We start from the raw sequence: 19,270 nt of genomic DNA on the forward strand, positions 1-19,270 counted from the left end.
TAGAAGTAAAATCAGATATCACCAAAAGACAAATTAGAGAGAACAAGTGGCAGTGAGAATCACTGTACATGGTTGAGCAGGGAAAACTATAAAGACAAATATTTGTGATTTAAGAAGATTTTTGTCATCTGCCCACATGAAGGGTTTAAATAATACATAGAAGTCAGAGACCACATTGTTCTCATTAACCCGCAGCGCTCATGAAGGAAAAGTAATAATAAATTGAGCTCAGTTTGTTCTACTATCCCACAGATACGAATTAGAGAAATATTTTTCATTTCTGTACTTAAATATTCGCTTTTCTGACAGTGTGGTTTCACAAAATTTCTTTTGATATATGTAAAAAAGTTGGATTAGTGGGGAGAAAAAGATATACATAGTTAATAGAATTTAACTTATTAATCTATTTACCTTTTCATTATTCTCCATTAGAGGATTTGGAGAGGTGTAGAGAATAGTTGGATAGATTTTTTTATCAGTTGTCTTATTCAGAGCTAAAATATGAAATCAGGGTATGACTGAGAAAGTGCTCTAATTGCTGCAGAGGATCAAAATTAATAAATATTCTAGGTGTAAAGAGAAAGTGTAGTTGTCAAGCAGTTTTGATATATCAAAGTTCAACAATGAGCAACATTTTGGGAGTTAGGCTGTAGAAATCAGTAATGGGCAAGTAAAAGAAAAAGTGGTCAACTACTTAAAAAAGGAAGTGGGAGAAAGGAGCCAAAATGAAGAGGGGTAATTCATTTTCAATTGCAGTGGCCAATTCTATCAGAACGAATCTTTACTGAGCTAACCTGAATTAAATAGTTGCTGTGGTGCTTTGAGATCTCATGTTGCAGAACTCCAGAAATAAAAATGGGACTGTAGTGATATTTGCATTCAGTGCATGAAATCAGAAAAATAAATACCATCAAATATGCTAAGAAACTGCAAATTGTTTTCCCCAAAGAAAGAAAGTGATATTTAAGTTCTCTTCTTTAAGCAAAAGAAAAATCAAATAAAAGAGAAATATTGCTAATTATCTTTATCTGGAAATTGCATCAAAGGCTGCATTTTGGGGGTTATGGTTACCATGATTCAGCGCTTTTCTCTATGCCCTGGCTATATTTTCTCCACTTTTCCTCTAATTATCTCTTAAGTCAAGAAGTAGGCTATTTTAATGCTTTGGACCTCAGGGAGAGGAAAAATAAAAAGCCTAACAGTTGCTTAATCATATCTTTTGGTAATATAAGAAACAATGTGGTAAAAAGGAAGCGGGTCCAAGTTCAATCACAGCCTAGTGTCTCTCTCGGCCTGCAGTGAGCTCCGACTGGTGGTGACTTGGAAGAGGTGGCCCTTGCTGGCACACTGTTCATTAGCTAAGTACTTTCTGTCCCACTATCCTAAGAGCTCTTGCCATTCCATTTTCAATGGATCTTAACTACCTTAGGTATGTCAAATAGATTTTACTACTGGGCATTCTCTAGAATCCTTAATGATAATAACTATCAATAAAATAAAATAAAATTTTAATGATAATAAGTAATTATAAATGTTTTAGTAATAAAAGTGCTTTGAGCTATTTTCTATTAAGTGTTAAAAAGAAAACACTTTGCCACATCTTAAAAACTTTTAGTATATTCCATAAATTTTAATTCATTCTTTAAAGAGAATCTGGAGATTTTTTTTTTAATTTTACTTTTTGATTTACTTTTGAGTTGTTGAAAGAGAAATTAACAGTGAAAGGCTTGCAAAGACCCTGCAAATACAAAGTGTCATTGATAAAATTGACTAATAAAGAAAGAATAAACCCCAAGCACAACTCAAGTAAAATAAACAAAATCTACTTATTTCATGCTTGGAAACCTTCAGTGTCCAAGCCTGGAGGGAGAAAATTGGTTATTTCTGCACATCACATACTATAAATATGAGTGGAAATTCCATAATTTTATAATCCTGTAATTACTAATATAAAGAATAAATGACCAATTCCTGTGTGTGAATTGGGAAAGTACCTGAGGAAATAAGTCCAAACCACTTTTCATTCAATGGAACCTCAAAAAAAGTGCAAAAATAAAAGATTCGCTTCTTTTTGAGAAGAATTTTAAGAGCGATATAGAAACAGTCAAGGCCATCGTAGGCTCAGAGGAATAAAAGGCCCCTTCTTTTCTAGTCAAAAGTAAAATATGTGGCCTTACGTTTCATTCCATTGGATGAATGATATTTAAATATAGTTGCACATTAGAACCTGCTAGGTTTTTAAAATGTTTAACTCTGGCCACATGCTAGTAACTCCTATGTTTTCTTAATACCCGAGCCTATGTGGGAAAGGGGTCAACAAATTACTATTATTTCAATAGCACCCCTGGTGATTATAATGTGCAGAAAGGGTTGCAAATCAGTGCATTAGAGGAGAAAATGGTGATGTCATTAGTTTACTGCATGTGAGGCACTATGGTAAACTTTTCACTTGCATTATCATTTAATCCCCCCAGGAATCCTGTAGTGCAAAAAGTATTCTCTTCTTTTTGCAGTTGGAACAAGTAGATAAATTAAATAAATCATTTGCTCAAACCACACAGCTTAGAAATATTGAAGCACTCAAACTAGGGATGTATGAAGTCAAAGCCTGTACTGGTAACTAACATTAACTACTTAATCTACTCCTATGTTGCAGTAATATAAGTAGCCTCAGCATTTTCCTCTCAATCCCGGCTAAAAGGTGCCATATCCCTTGACTCAGGGAGGATGTCACCATCTTTTCAGAATGAGACAAATGTGGAAAATCTAGAGTAGAATAGGAAAACGTTTTGCCTCAGCCAAATGTTTATATTTTTTGAGTTACAGAAGGTATTTTCTTTTTTTTTTTTTTACTTTAAAACACTTTAGAAATGTTGCTTAAAAAGTTAAACAATGGACTTGTCTTTAAAAGTTATAAAATGGGAACAATCCTGGACCTAAACAGGTGAATATCTTCAGCTTTAAATGGAGCCTACTTTCTCCTATTCATGATAGTTCCATGGATGATAATTTTCTTGTAAACCACTGCTTCTAGGAGTTTAAATTTCATGCAGTTAATCCAGGGATCTTATCAAAATACAGACTTTGATGTAGAAGGACTGGAATGGGGCAGAGATTCAGCATTTCTGTCAAGTGTCCAGGTGATGCTGGTACTTGTCGTTCTCAGACCACAATTTGAATATCAAGGTCGTGTGCCATTTGCCACACATATTTACATGAATTATCTTTAATTATATTAATTGAGTTTTTGTCTCCAACTAACAATATTGAATCCCTCTTTGTTGGAAACAAATAAGAGCATTTGCTTTATTTATTTTTGCCTTCTTTTTCTAGATAAGTTATTTTCTTTCAAAATCTTCCACATGGCATACAAGAGAGAAATTATAAAATGCAATGCTATAGGAATTGGCATCCTTTGTAGTGTAACAGGGTGAATATGACTATAAGAAACAGCAATTGAGACACTTCTACTAAGGAGTGAAAATAGCAGGGAAATAGAAAAATATTTGCATATATGTAGTTATGGAAACATACATATATATTTCATTTGCATTAATCTACCATATATAGTCAATAAGAATCAGTTTGATGTTAAGATCACCATTGCAAAACACTCCAAGTATACATGTTGATGCCTCTTCTCATTTGGTTTCTATACCTGTTATGGTATTACAATTATTAAGCTTATCACAATTCTCCCAAAAAGTATATTATTTTCTTCATTGCCAAAGTCTGTGTTAGATCAGTTGTTCCCCACTGTTAGAATTTTCACTTTGGCCAGTATTCCACAGCTGATGTTGAGTAAGCTCTCTGTAGATGGAAGACAGAAAAAAATGAGTGTACTTTAAATCTGGAGAGTGACTTCATCCATAATTCCATTCACAATATATCTACTATCACTCTCTGTCTACATTCTCTGTCCTTTTATTTTCTTGTATTTTCTCTTCTGTTCTCAGTTCACTTTTTCTATTTCCCATGGCCCACTGGTTACCTACTACAATGTTGTTGACATATGTCCTTGATATTTCGCATGTAAAGTTTTTTGATAACATTTTGCATACATGATATTATGCTATAAATGTCATTACATCTTTACCATTTCTAAATCAGCCCTGTTCTTAAAGATTTCTTCATATTGCAATTAACCATTGTGGTTGTTACTTTGTACTTGTGCATTGTATTCCACCATGTGTATCCACTATATTTTTTACTTCCATTCTCTGGCAAAGTAGAACTTGGGTTGTTCTAACAATTATTACTTGAGCAAACATCACAATCAGCATGTGGGTTTTTTTCCTTTTGGACCTCTGTGACAAAACTCATGGGTGGAATCACTGGACCATAGGCTATAAGCATATTTACTGTTAGGCTGCTTTCTACAGTGATTGTTTGCTGTAACTCTACTTTTTTCCAAGTGTATGATCATTATTCTAAATATTTCATGATGTTCTTGAATTATAGCACATTCCCTGCATGTTGCGTATTACTTTTGCCTCTTTTTCATTACACAAAGTGTTTCATTCTATTATTCAAATATTTTGTAACTTTGGAATTTTGCTCACTTGTGTTGTCATTTTCTGAAAGATGTCCTTGAATCTTCGTACATATCTTGATAATTCTATTTGTCCTGGTAATTTTTTCATATATGGCTTTAAATATTTTGAGGTGCTATTGTTATGTGTATATAATATTAAATGCTGTATACTTTACTAAATAATTATTGTTTACTAATAACTGCCCTTCTTTTTAAAACTTACTTTAATTTCTTTTGCTAACATTACTATCTTTTTGTAGAGAAATGTCGTCATTTACTTTGATTAATTATCTAGGTGTTGAATTGCTGGAATTGTATGATAGATGTATATTTGTATTTATAAAAGAGCTGCCAAAACAACTTCTAAAAATAGTTTTGCCGTTAATACTCTTACAATGTATGAAAGTTCAAGTTATTACACATCTTCTTCAAAACTTGTAATGTTGGCACATTTTTTTGATAATGTAAGTATTTTGATTTTAGGCATTCTTGATGGAGTAAAGTGGTAAAAATAATAAATTGTGTTTTCATTTATGTTTCTGCTTTAATTTACATTTTAATTTGCATTGCCCTAGTGGCTAATGAAGTTGAGAATTTTTATAGGTGTCTGTCTTCTTTTGATAAGATTCTGTTTAAATTTTTGGCAAGGTATTTGTCTTGACAATGTTTTTATTGGTGATTATAGACTGTCATGCTGATTAAAATATGGTTATATACTTTGTATGTCTTTTTGTCCTAGCTTTCTCTCTTTCTCTATCTATAAATCTCCTTATATTATCTGTTGAATGTTTTCCCTAAATTTTGCCTTGCTTATTTACTTTTTTTAATTGTCTTTTGAGGACCAGACTTTTTTGAAGAGATTAATCATTTCATTCATTTCTTGATTAGTACAATTTATGTTCTGCCAAAGAAATATATATTTACCCAAAGATCTCAAAGAAATTGTGTGCATGTATGTTTCCTGTAGTTCAGAATTATGCAGAATTTATAAGGTGAGTTAAAAAGTGTTTCCTTCCATTTTCTCAAAGAGTTTTGTAAGGTTAATATTTTCCTTTATTCTTGTTTGTTAAACTTCACTATTAAAATCACTTAGGTCTAAAGTTTCTTAATAATGCCAAGAATTTATAATAAATTCAGTCTTCAATAGATATAGGAATAATCAGGTTTTCTATTTGATACCATGCCTAGTTTGATAATTTGTGTTTTTCAAGGAATTTTCCTTTCATGTTCATAGCATTTCTTCATCATTTTCTAAATGTCTTTTGTAACCATAGTGATGTTTCCTTTTTCTTTTCTGATTTTGTCTTTTTCTTGCTTAGTTCTCTTAGGAGGCTACAATATCATTAATCTCTAAAAGAAAAACAACTTTTGGCTATTGTTTTGTTTTGAGTCCATGGATTTTCCACTTGTATTTATTATTTTTATTTTTTATACATACTTTCACTTTTCAAGCTTCTGAAGCTGGGAGTTTATATGATTGATTTCAATAAAACTTATTTTTAATCTAAAAATTTAAAAGCAATTGATTTCCATCCATTAATGGCTTTTGAGTTTTACACCAACCAAGCATTAATGGAATATACCTAACTTTAGATTTTCCTTGTTCTTGTCAGTGTTTTGGTATTAAGTTATATAGCTTCAAAGAAAAAGCCAATCATCCTTTTTGTACATTGAGTGTAATGATTTGCATGATGCTGATTTAATTTCTTTCTTAAATATATGAGTGAACACCAACAATTTAAATCAAAAGTTAGAAAAAATTTTTCAATCAGTTGAAAGAAAATATTGTATATTTGCGAACAATCTTTTTTTAAAGACGGAAAAATAAAAATTAGTTTCAACTAAACAAAACCAATAATATGTACAGCCCAAGTATATTTATTAAATATAAAACTAAAGTGTTTACTTCAAAAATTAAAAAAAAAGATTTGATGAGGATGGCCTGGGTTATCAGAAGTGATAGGAAACAAATAACTTGTTAAATATTATAGGCAAATTTATGCAAACATTCTGAATACTTTAGAATGATAAGCATAGCAGTTATGTGAATAAAATAAAAAAGACAAATAAAGGAAGAAGTTAGTCTTGATGGTGGGAATTATTTGAATTACATTATTCAGAAATATTTCATTGTTCATGGTATAGACAAGATACTAATTCCTAAATTTGGGGTGTTGCTAAATTAAGCATATGTGGTAAAATTTCAAAGTTGTCAGAAAAGAGATTAGAAATAAAGTACATAAATTTCAAAACTGATTTATAAGTATTAAAATGAATTATTAAGTCAAAGATATTTATTTATTTATTCATTTATTTTATTTTTGCTAGGTATTTTGGCATGGACTTGGGATACAGAAGCACACAAAACATATTTATATGCTCTACATATGCCAAAATTTATAAAATAAGCCATAACAATAGATGAATATATATAACATATTACAAGGTGATATATGATATTAAAAAAAGACAGAGAAAGCCAATCTAGGTAAGGAGAATCAATAGTGCAGTGATGCGCTAGAATTGCTGTATTTTGTGAGTTGGGGTACAACTCATAAAAAAAAAACGGTGAGATTCAAGCAAAAGCTTTACAGACATGAAGGAAAGCTTTACAGATATGTAGGAAATAACCACACAGATTTCTGTGGAATGGTATTCTAGGCCTTGAAAGCCATTGAAGTAGAGACCATAAAAAAGAACTATACCCTGTGTTTGGGGGAATTAAGACTGTGCTCAGTCATTTCAGAGGTGCCCAGGACAAGTGCAGGAGGTAACAGTGAACCCAGACAAGTCAAAATTGATCTATCTCATTATCTTTCTTAAATTAATGTTATCACCGCTATAATAATTTCCTTTTAAATTTATAGTATTTACATTTCAAAGTCTTAATTTGCTAAATAATTTTATATTTGTTTTAATTTAATTTTCTTTTGTGAAGGAATTGAGGTGGTGATTTAGAATAATGAAAATATAAATATGTTACATGTATTGCACAATCTACAGAATTACCTGCATTATAGATTTTGAATCTATAACGGAATAATCCATTATAGATAATGGAATATCTAGGAATGTGAGTAAAAAGTCAACTGAATTATACGTGAATTAAAGATATTGTTTATATATGAACCATTTTTTGTTCGTATCATTTAACTAAAACATCCCTTTTTATTTTTGTAGAATGTACTTATTAAAATAAAAGTTACAATGAAATATCTCTAAAAAAAGCCCAGTGTAACTGATATTGTAAGAAGGATGAGAAGAATGGAATATGAAGTCAGAGAAGTTATCAGGCACCAGACGATATAGGGATTTGTGGGCTAGTATAAAGACTTTGGCTTTCCCTCTGAATCTGAATAAATCTGAATGATTGTAGGATTTTGAGTTGAGAAGTTAACTATTTTCATTAAGTTTACTATAGAAGAAATAAGTGCAGTAAAGCTTATTTCAATGACCCAGGCAAGAAACCGTGGTGATTGAGGCTGCTGGTTAGCATAGGATCCCTCACTATAGAATATGTGAGAAAGACAGAGGTCAGTCAGTGATTGGAGTTTTTGGCCGTCAACAGTTAGAAGAATGGCTTTGCCATTAGTTGATATGGAAATAGTTACTGATGGAGCAGATTTTCAGGGTTCCAATTTTATATATATAAAATTTTCAGTGTCTATTTGACATCCAAAGGCATATGCGGAATAGACAGTCAAATGAGACTGGAATTAGGGAGATTCCAAATATAAATTCAGGGATATAAATTTCAATCCATAAATTTAGGAGAGTTATTTTATAGAGGATATTTAAAACAATACGATTAAATTAATTTTTTTCTAAAGATACATTTATTCACAGATCTTATGAAATTAAGGAAAACTCAATTGCTCATACCAAATAATGAGAAAAATAAACACATGAATTTATATCAGTAGCTAATCCATCAAAACAGTGATGCTCATTTGGTTTTATAATGAGACGATATATGGAAAAAAAAAAAACAATCATTCTACCTTCAAATCCTGCTCTGAAAAGGAAGGCCCGGGGAAGCTAAGGAGTTACAGCAATGGGATTCTTCTGTCATGGCAGATACTTCCAGGAGCCCAAAGTAATCTCTTCTTTCTTCCTCAATTTTTAACTAAATTAGTGATCAGTTTGTTCTGACATTACTATTACAGGAACGTGTTTGTTGGTTGCAGGGAGGGAAAATACCTTTCACATATATAGAAATAATTGGCAAAGCTGCACTGATGCATCATGGCAGAAAGGAGATGGGGGGCGGGGGGTGGGGGCGTGAATGTTTCCTAAATTAAGTTTCCTGGGAATTTAGTGTAGTTAAGAAAAAAAAAGTGGACCCAAATGACCCAGAGCTATTATGCCCTGTATAAAATTAGGAACAAAATTGGAAAATGGAAAAGAAATCTGAGATTATGTAATCAAGGAGGTAAGAGCTCAAACAGAAGAGGGTGATATAGTGGAAGTCAACAGGTTTCAAGGAGGCAGAAGTGATCAAATATGTCAAATACTGTTGATAGATGAAAGGGAAGAGAACAAAATTTGACCATTGGGTTTAGTAACATAGAGGTAGGTAATCTAGTAATATGAGAGCAAAAATCTACATCATTCAAAGAATGCCAGTGGAGTAGAAAATTGGGATAAATAGAGTTCCCATTTTAAGAAAGTAGAGACTGACAAGCTCCATGAAGAGTAGGCGATTGAGCTAAACTTGTAAGTTAATACATTAGCCTGCCACAATTTCTTGGGTCCTGGAGGAAGGTACGAGACTCTTGATTTAGAGACAAATGACATTATCATTCACAGAAATATCAGTACCCAGAGTAGGATTTGTACCAATTCCCCAAGGCCAGATTCTCACTGAGTGACATGAAGACACAGAGTTTTACATTTTAGGACAACTACAAATATAGGTACATCCTATCAACATATTCATCATTAATTTTTAGTTAGCCCACCCAAGAACGGGGATATCAGTCAAGTTTCAAAAGGCCTCCACGGATTACCCTTTGAATTTTGACAAGAGCTAAGTAATAAAATAATAGCTTCTTTCCAAACATCTTGTGATCATGTTGGGGAGAAAAGTTTCCAACCTCAAATGTCATTCCTGGATAGAACTGTCTTCTTTTACCAGAGTTTCTAATCATTAAAAATCAACAGTTTCTGAGACTTCAAGTTCTAAGGAGTCTTTAGGATTGTGAGGTCTTTAAAATAATAACACTTCACTATAGCAGCTCTTCCCAAACAGGATAATCCGGTCTGACACTTAGTGGATAGGGGAGCACAAATATGTAAGACATTAAAACTGTTTGTTAAATTTAGTAATGGAGCCACGATAACAGTACTTTAAATTAAATCAAAGTTCCTCAACTAAGGTTCATATTATCTTTCCTTTCCTACTGTGAATATTTCCCAAAACGCATCAGTTTAACACGGATACCGTCTTTTCCAAAGGATTGCATAGGATGATGACTTATGTGCATGTTTCCAATAACGTCATAAAAGTTTGAATTTCTTCCTGCCACAAAATTTCCCAGCTTAATTGGATCCATGCATGTGACCCTCACTATCTGCTGGGGACAGGAAGATTTCAACCTTACTCTGACTTATAGCAAGTGATGTTGGGGAAAGAGGGTAGGAATGACTACGGGAATGGAGTTTGAACGCATTCCATTCCAGGAAGCAATACACATTTACTTTTAGTTTCAAGCAGTGCAGCAATTGCAAATAGCTCAATCAAATGAATCTTCAATAATTCCACTTCACCACCAATTCTGCATAGAGAAGTAGGGTCTTCATTACTGACATCATCCTTATCAGCTTTGGGTATACCTTTGTTCAACAAGTTTAGCTATGTTGCTTTCCAAATTATTTACACTTTGACTGATTTGAGTTTGACTTACATAATGTTACCGTGTTTTAAGAAGTTTACTATACCTGGGGGCATAATTTATGTTCTTATCCAGTTTCAACATAAAGGCTAAGGTAATTCTCTAAGTTGGTAGAGATGGCAACAAACATGTGTCTGGATTTCTTTGAACCAATTTCTCATTCTCCAATAGATCATTTTCATCAGAATTGTCAAGCCCACTAGGGAAGTATTACCCCAAATGACAGTCAACATCTTATTTATGGTTTCCCATGGAAGATTGTGTGTCACACAGAAATATCTCTAAGAGATTCAAAACTCTCTTATCGCATACAGGACCTACTGCAAAAAAGCTCTGAGTCCCTCTACTATTATTGCTAACCAAATCTAAATTTGGCATGAGAGACTGCAGTAGAGGCTGAGCTATAACAGAACATAGCTTTGGCCAGTATTCATGAGTTAGAATTATATGCTCTGTGCAATCATGTAAGTGATCAAGATAAAATTCCAACAATTCACCTGTTTTATTTCCACAGCAGATACAAATTTTCCTCCTTTCATACTTAGTGCAGAGGTAACCTCTGTAACTTTTGTCTAAAAGGAGGTATAACCTCCTGCAAACAGAGATATAAAAATTGGTACATTTGCTTTATTTCTTGGGTCTAAGGCTGGCACCAAATTGGCGAAGAGGATTCCTACCAGGTGGTGAGTTTGCAACAATAGAGCACTGTCTGTGTGGCTGTCCTTTATCCTACTTCCCATTGCTTGACCAGCAACTACCTCCCAAGTTCCGCTCATTAATAGGCAATGAAGTAGAAGACCATTCTTTGCCTGATTGCACGTAAAATTTGGTCACATGTTTGTTATCAATTTCCATGGACTTGCCTCAAGTCCCATTAATTGGCCATGAGGCTCTCATGCTTTCTTCTATAGAAAATTATGTCCAAATTACCATTCCATCCTCACCGCCAAAACTGTCAAAAAGAGTGAGTGATCTGAGATTTGACCCTCCTTGTAACACCAGAGAGTCAAATACACATGTAAAACTGTAGAGATTGCCAGGTTGGATAACACAACTAACATCTTGGGAAGATAGTATTTATGATAGACATGCCTAAAACATAAAGACAAAGAGATTGAAAATGAAATAATGGAAAAACATATGCCAGGAAACTATATAAGATAAATAGCAGGTTTCTATATTAATATCATTCAGAAGATATTTTACCACCGAAATCATTGTTAAGGATGGAAATAGTTGCAACTCATGATTGAAAAGTTCATTCAAAAGACTAATCAAATAAATTCATTATTATTAGCACCATGTGAATAGGCAGAAATCAAAGACAAAAACTGATAGACTATAGATAAATTATAGATAAAATTATTTTTGTAGGATATTTTAATATTCTTGTCTTAATTTTTTTGTAGGACAAAGAAAAAATAGTAAAGATGTTGAAGATTGAACAATGCAGTTAACTGTTTTGATTTTATGGATATAAGTAAAAGCTCTTTTCGTAAGATGATACATTCTTAACACATTGAATAGTTCCACAAAATTACCACATAATAGGCCATAAAACAAATGTCAAATAGTAATTATAATCTTGATAAAATTATCCAAAATCGGTTAGATCTAAAATTAGATTCTATTTAGATCAATTGGATTTAAAAATCAATTAGATTACCAAAACAAAATCAATAGGTAATATATATCTATAGCAAGAGATAATTGAAAAGATTAAGAAATTAAATATGCTCCTAAATAACTCATGTGTCCAAAAGAAATCATAAATTAAGTTGAAAATTTTACAAATATCACCAAAATGAAAACGCACCACTTCTCTGTATCTCTTAAGTTTTCTTATTTATGTTCCTATTCTCCATTTCTCTGAGATAATCTCTCGAAGAATGTTTCAACCTGCTTTTCTAGTTTCCGAGTTTTTATTCCTAAATGTCAACTGTTATATTTTTCTTAAATACTTTTCCTCTTTATTTTATATAACGACTCTTTTCTGCTTTGTATTGTCAATATATCATTAATTTTTAAAATTCTAAAAAATTATTAACCTGTCTATTATCTACTATAGATGGGTCAGTGGGTACCTCCAGTTTATTGAGATTATGTTCTCTCTAAGCATTAGCATATGTGTATTCATTTATACGGCTTATGTGTGTGTGCGTGTGTGTGCATACATATATATATATATATGCACACACACATACATAAATAAATACATTTGACTCTATGTGTATATTGTTTGTTTGTTTCTGATTTAGCTATCAGTTTATTTTTCCCTTGGCTAACAACTATCTTAGTGAACAGGTAAACAGATTGGAGAGATGCATTTTGGAGGCATGACTAAGGAGGCAAGATAGGACAGACTGTCCAACTACCATGGCTTGCTCTTGATCCCTTTTCCTGCTGCCCTTTTGCTCTTTAACATATGAGCCTGTCCTTCAAGGAAAATGCTATATTCCTTTGCTCTTGGTACCACCATGTGCTGAGAGGTTTTCGCTTCTTTCTGCAGGTGTGTAAGGCATGGCAAGAGGGAAAGGAAATCAGGATGCTCATGTGCAGCCCAATATCTTGCTTCTGTTAGGTGGACCTTGTTCCCCAGCAGTGATCTGAGGCTGCCCTCATATTATTCAATTACCCCATAGTGCTGAGCACACTCCAAAATGCTGCTTTACCATATCTCACAATTACAGGAGAGCAATTCCTCAACAACAAGCTAGTAAGGAGAAGCCCACCTAGAAAATCCATTCCTAGACTATTCTCTGGCAATGACTTTCTCTCCTGCATCGCAGACTGTCTTCTTTCTCCCCAAGGAATTCTCATAGTCTTTATGTTGATTTTTCAAATCCATTTAAAATCATTTTTCTTCTGTGGCATATCTTAAGGTTGAGCCAGGACAAGGAATCAGCAGCCTGAGTTAGTGTACCATTTTGACAGCAACTGCATTTGTTTTGTTTTATCTTTTTAGAGCTCATTTTCTTGTTCATTTTGACTCAGAACTGATAAACTCATCTTCACTGAGTGAGATTGAATGCCACGATATTTACTTACTACATAACTGAATTGAAAGCTGACTGTGATAGGCATTAAACAATCACTATTTTTTTCTTCTTGCTTTTTGTTATTGTTGCTTGCTTTTTTCCTACCCCAAGTCTACTTAATATCTTTAATTCTATCCCAGTTTATTATGTTATAAATTGCAAACCAAGAAATGGAAAATGCAGTATGAATTTAATTTCATAATCAAAGGCATTTTTAAGGCAAAGTTATCTATAAGAGTCATGATTTTTTCGTCAAAAATTTTATCTGATCATTTAGCACTATTATAGATATGCATGATGAATTGCTCCTAAATGCAGCCTCTCCCAGAGTGAAAACATATGACTAGGCTGAGTATTATATTTGCTATGGAATATCATAGCACTTAGAGAAAAGTTTGGCAAAATACAGAATGTGTGCTACTTACTGTTGATCTCCAGTTAGCAAAAAGATCATTGAAAGAAATAATGGGAAAGACGTTTTGACACAGTGAATTTATCATCTTACTGGCTTGCTCGACTAAACTTGAGCTTGTTCATTCACAACTTACCACTTCACAAATCAGAACCACTTTATCCTGATATTGCTTGAACCATTTCTGAACGTATGCCTTTCAATAAAAATCAATTTGCTAAGGGACCAATTTCAGCTATAGTATGTCCCACAGTATTGATACCAGCTTAATGTATTCTCCTTATCAAGGGAAGTTCTGGGGGGATTAATTATTTAAATCAGTGTTTCTTAAAGTGTGATCCCATTGAAATATAATTTTCTGGGAAGACCCAGGGATCTTTGGAAGTTCAAACTTCCTAGGTGATTTGCTGAAGTACCCAGATGAGCGAGAAACACTTTCTTAAATTATGGCATGAACAACACCAAATTATGAGTATCAGTTGAAAGAGACAGAAGAAGTGCTTTTGTGGGAGTAGAAGTGTGCTTTCCTTCAAAACACACCATGATGATCAACCAACACACTTAGCTATAAGACTGGTCAGAAATCCATTCAAAACGCTTTCAATGTTCGTGGCACATGCTCTGCAGTTATAAAATTGTTATATTATTTGTATCTCTTGAATGTGGTTGCCACATTGCTGGACAATCACAAATGCACTATCTTATTATAAAACATAATAGTTAATGGTGTGGATTTTGACCATTCTTGGGTTCTATCACTAAGTTGGCCAATTTCGAACATTCTGAAACATGCCCTGTTCTCTCATTTCCTAATGGCTCTGAATTTCCAATTTCTTATCCCTTTACTCCATCTCAAATTCTATCCTCCTCCTTCTATACATACCCACTGGATGACAAACCCCCTTCAAAATGGCTTTGAATTGCACTTTGAAAAGTTCTTTCACCCCTTAACCTCAGGTAAAATCAAATTCTTCAGAAAGGCAATGATGCCCCTCTTGCCTCTGAATCCGACCCTCATCCTTCTATGATGCCATAATATTTCATGGTTAATCATCGATACTGTGCTTCTTCAGTCACTCATCATTTGGTGGTTTGGGGGATCTTATCACCATAAGTGTTCTTTCTCTGAAGCTGCGGTATATGGACTTTAGAACTAACCACTTTAGGTCCCTATCTGCTGCTTACTGGCAATGCCATATAAAGCATGTTACTTATTACTCAAAGCTTTACATATTCTACATGCGAAATTGAAAAATTTGTCTTGAATTAGTATTCTGAGAATTCAAATAAATACTATATGAAAATTCTTAGCAAAGCATCTTGCCCAGGAGATATACTCAATGAATGGTAGCCTTACCTAACAGTAAAGCTATGGACAGCATGTGAATGAAGAGATATATTTCTAGAGTGGATGTGATCTAGTTAGACTATAATTGTTCAAGGTAATAAATCTGTTATTCAATACTGATTAACTTCATTGACAAACCAGAGTCTATTGAACTCACAAATTACACACCAATGAAACAGGGTATTTGGCACCAGGAACGTTTTGTTAAATGACTACACTATTCAGCCTTAAATTTGTAATGCATGTCCTATTATGGCACCAGACATGCTTTCTTGAAACAGGACAAACTAAGCATTATAAACGAAATATTGAACACTGACATTCAAAGGGGAACCACTCTTTCATCTGACACACAAAAACATAGTGCCGATACATTCCTAATGTAGACAGGTGTTCTGGAACTTAAAAGCAGGAGCTAAACACAAATTTCCAGTCTTTTTGGAATCATCCACAATCATAATTTGTGTCATGTTTTTTTACCAAAACAAAGAAAAAAATCCCAGATATAGGTTTGTGTGCAATTTTTCAGGTCAAATAGAAGACGTTGATAGAAGTATTGTATGAGCTGCCTTTGAGATTTGAACAAGGAGGACCCTGTCGTGGGCATCAGGCTTTTTTTTTCCTCTTTTTTTAAAATGTGGGCAGGCACCGGGAATCGAACTGGGGTCTCCAACATGGCAGGCAAGAACTCTGCCTACTGAGCCACCATGGCCTGCCTGGCACCATGCTTTTGAGGTCAACATATATCACAAATACAGTATTATTACTTAATATATTATACACATTTATTCAAGAACACATGACTGTCTTTTTACTCAGTTTCCAGGGCTCAAACCTGGCACAGTACAATTTAACGGCTTTAATGACTAATACCTTTAATGCCCCAAGGAAACATTTGTTCACATTTCTTCCATTATGTTTTCAAAACAACAGTTTTATGAGCTCTGCTGCTGTTTATGTCATTGGAGACAGGCATTGCTTTGGACTGCGGGATGAATTTGAAAGACAGACTGCTTATGGAAGGGAAAAATCAGAGTAATTAACTTGTTAATTCCTGTCCCTTATGTAGCATAAATGCTAATAGATGATTACATAAAGAAGTATTATTTCCAACTTCCTCAGTTAATGTCAAGCATCCATTTTCTTGTCTTTTTTGTCCCCCCACACACTAATTTCTTTCCCAAATTTAGTGATGAATTAGCACAATTTTTCTAACAATTATGCTTGTTGGCCACAGATATTTTGCAGTATTAAGTAGTTTTTATTGCTCTACATTTATATATGAGTGGATTTAGTTGTAAATATATGAAATATGATGCCAGTTATTCACAATAGCAACTAAATGATAATTGAATGCAGAGATTAAGGTAGCATAGTTTTCATGAAAAAATAAAATGGAATAAAATATTAAAATATAAAACTTTCAGTTATATAAAGAATATTTATTTAAAATTTCAATATATGTTAATAATTTGTATTTACCTTTTAGTTTTCACAGGTAAATCTAAACTTTGAAAAGAACATAACTGTTTTGAAAACATATACAAATAATGTCTATATGTATATTAATTTACACTTCTATGAAATCATATTCAAATTGTGAATACATTGAATATAATTGCAGTTGTTTGATTATTTAGATTACCACTGTCAATAGACTACCAATTCTATGGAAATCTCAATTATAACAACATAATTGATCAACTTTATATGGAATAAATAACAGTATGCTAATTTCTGTTACGTATTTTATTTATTGCTCATTCAAATATCACAGAGCCTATGAACACAGGACAGTAACTATGCAATATCAAAATCAGTTGCCTTTGACATTTTGTTTACTTTCATATAAAAGCCATAAACTTACACGTATTTTTCTATTTTGTCATAGATAAATGATATCAGTTTGGTGTATGTATATATTTTATTTAACAGTTGATTGAGTTAAAACTTTTCAGTATATGGATACATTTATATTTTAGCCCTGTGCCTCCAGAAATTAGGGACGATCTTATTCTTTCTAAAATTATGTCAAAGTGGAGGCCAGAAATGGGAATGAAGTTTTAGACTGACCTGAACTGGACTGGACCGCGTGTGTATGTGTGTGTGTGTGTGTGTGTGTGTGTGTGTGTGCGCACACACAAACGTTGGGGGCAGTGTGACCTGCCAGAAATGATGGTAATCGAGAGAACTAGAGATCCTAAATAGCCCAATTGAAGACCCTAATTAGAAAAACAAAAATGAAAAGCCTTAAAACACATTTTATAAAATTATATTGCCAAGGTCAGTTTGTTCTCCATCTTTAGAACAGTTATAACTGTGTTTTTTTTTTAAGGTATCAAGAAAATGCAGACATAATGACAAAGCAATCCGATCTTGAGGGGAAAGAGACTATTTTGGAAATAAAGTTTGAATGCTTTGTGAAGGGAAGTTGCCCTCCTTCCCCCAAAATTTAACATTTAAAAAAAAAATAGAAGACTATGCCTAATCATGGTCAGCAATTCTTATGCATTTACCCATTTTGGAGAATGATGTTGGGAATGCTAAATATAGCTTGTTTATCAGGATAGATAGAACATTTTAGGCAATGCAAAGATGACTGAGTGTTAAAAAAAATCAAAGGGCAAACATTTAATTACTTATCATACTTTTTTAATGATGGAATCATACCTGCTTCCACAACTGATAAAGTATGTTAACCAGTGTTTTCTGATGTCCACCTCTAACTCTGCCAATCTCTTTAAGACCTTTCTACATCTGTGTCTCATTTATCAATTTGGCTCTTGGGAGATTTCTGATACATGTGAGGCCATTGTGCTAGTATTTGTTAAAGAATAGTGCAGTAGCTCATCCAAATTCAAATGTGGAAGTTAATATTCCATGTGAGTTCATGCCACTTCAAACCTCTATCACCCATCAGCCCTATTTTGTGTGCAATTTCTGAAAATGTAAATTCCGGTGGCTTATAGACGATCTAGCCAGAGTTTTCCCAAATATACAGTAGGTAAGTGTTTCTCTTTCAAATAATTCTGATTTTAATGTGCAACAAAATTTTGATTATAAACTCGTTTATGTGATAGGAATAATATAGTCAATGCACGGGATGCTGAATATTACTTTGTTCTTATTCAAAAATCAAGGTTTAAGTGATACAACCAAGAAGGGATTTTATTACATTGTTTGATATTTTCTCATGTTAAATGCATCTCAGGAAAAGATTAGCTCTCTTGATAACACAGGTTTCATGTTCTCATAATTATCCATCTTTTTGGGAAGTCTCTCAAAAACAGAGGAAATTAGAATGCACTTATAAGGTTTCCAAAGATAGAAGGAATGTTCCAATGTAATCAGTAACACTTTTCCAAATGTCCTCCGTTGTCGAGAATGTGTTAACAGTAAAATTGACTTTACTAGTGGTGTATTTCAGTGTCTTTAGGGATATATTTAAGAATGAATTAAAAACTCATTTTAGGACCTTCTCAGCTCTTTGTATTCTCTGCTGCCAGCACAGCAGTTAAACCTTTGTAAGAAAACCGTGTGAAAAATGGCTTTATTTATTCATTTAATTCTTTCGTGGCCTTATCACTCCTCAGACTCATCTTATTAAACAAAAACTATTCTGTTAGCAACTTTGGCGAAAATATTTATCATCAGGAACCATTCCAGATTAAAAATTAAAATATTGGTGTAGAAAGTGGGATTGGGGAGAGCTCAACTACATATGCATAAAAATAAAATTTAATTTTATTGGACTCTATGACAATGTCATCAATTTCAAACTCCCTTGTTGTTTTAAAATAAAAGTAAGGTAATATTTTGGAATATATTTCAGCCTGCATTCAATTATAGGTAGTAAATTTTATTGTATTTTTTAATCTACTTATTTCACCTAAGAGAAATTTGTTTTTCCAAATTCAATATTCATAGTTGGATATTATGTTGCTTTCTAATAGTTTTGTCCAATGAAATTAATTTGATCAATTTAGCTAATCAAAAGGAAAGATACTGGAAATAAGAAACTTAATAATTGCATCTTGTGAGTTT

General features: G+C 33.0%; 1 long non-coding RNA gene across 1 annotated transcript in view; it reads right to left on the bottom strand.

The window, feature by feature from the left end:
- Positions 1 to 3,641: 3,641 nt before the first annotated feature.
- Positions 3,642 to 19,270, bottom strand: part of LOC143665309 (uncharacterized) — a 31,070-nt gene continuing 15,441 nt past the window's right edge. Inside the window, exon 3 of the long non-coding RNA XR_013166865.1 lies at positions 3,642 to 3,810. This is a non-coding gene — a long non-coding RNA (uncharacterized LOC143665309). The remainder of the gene's footprint in view (positions 3,811 to 19,270) is intronic.

Source organism: Tamandua tetradactyla, chromosome 21 (assembly GCF_023851605.1).
Source record: "Tamandua tetradactyla isolate mTamTet1 chromosome 21, mTamTet1.pri, whole genome shotgun sequence".
Lineage (NCBI taxonomy): Eukaryota > Metazoa > Chordata > Mammalia > Pilosa > Myrmecophagidae > Tamandua > Tamandua tetradactyla.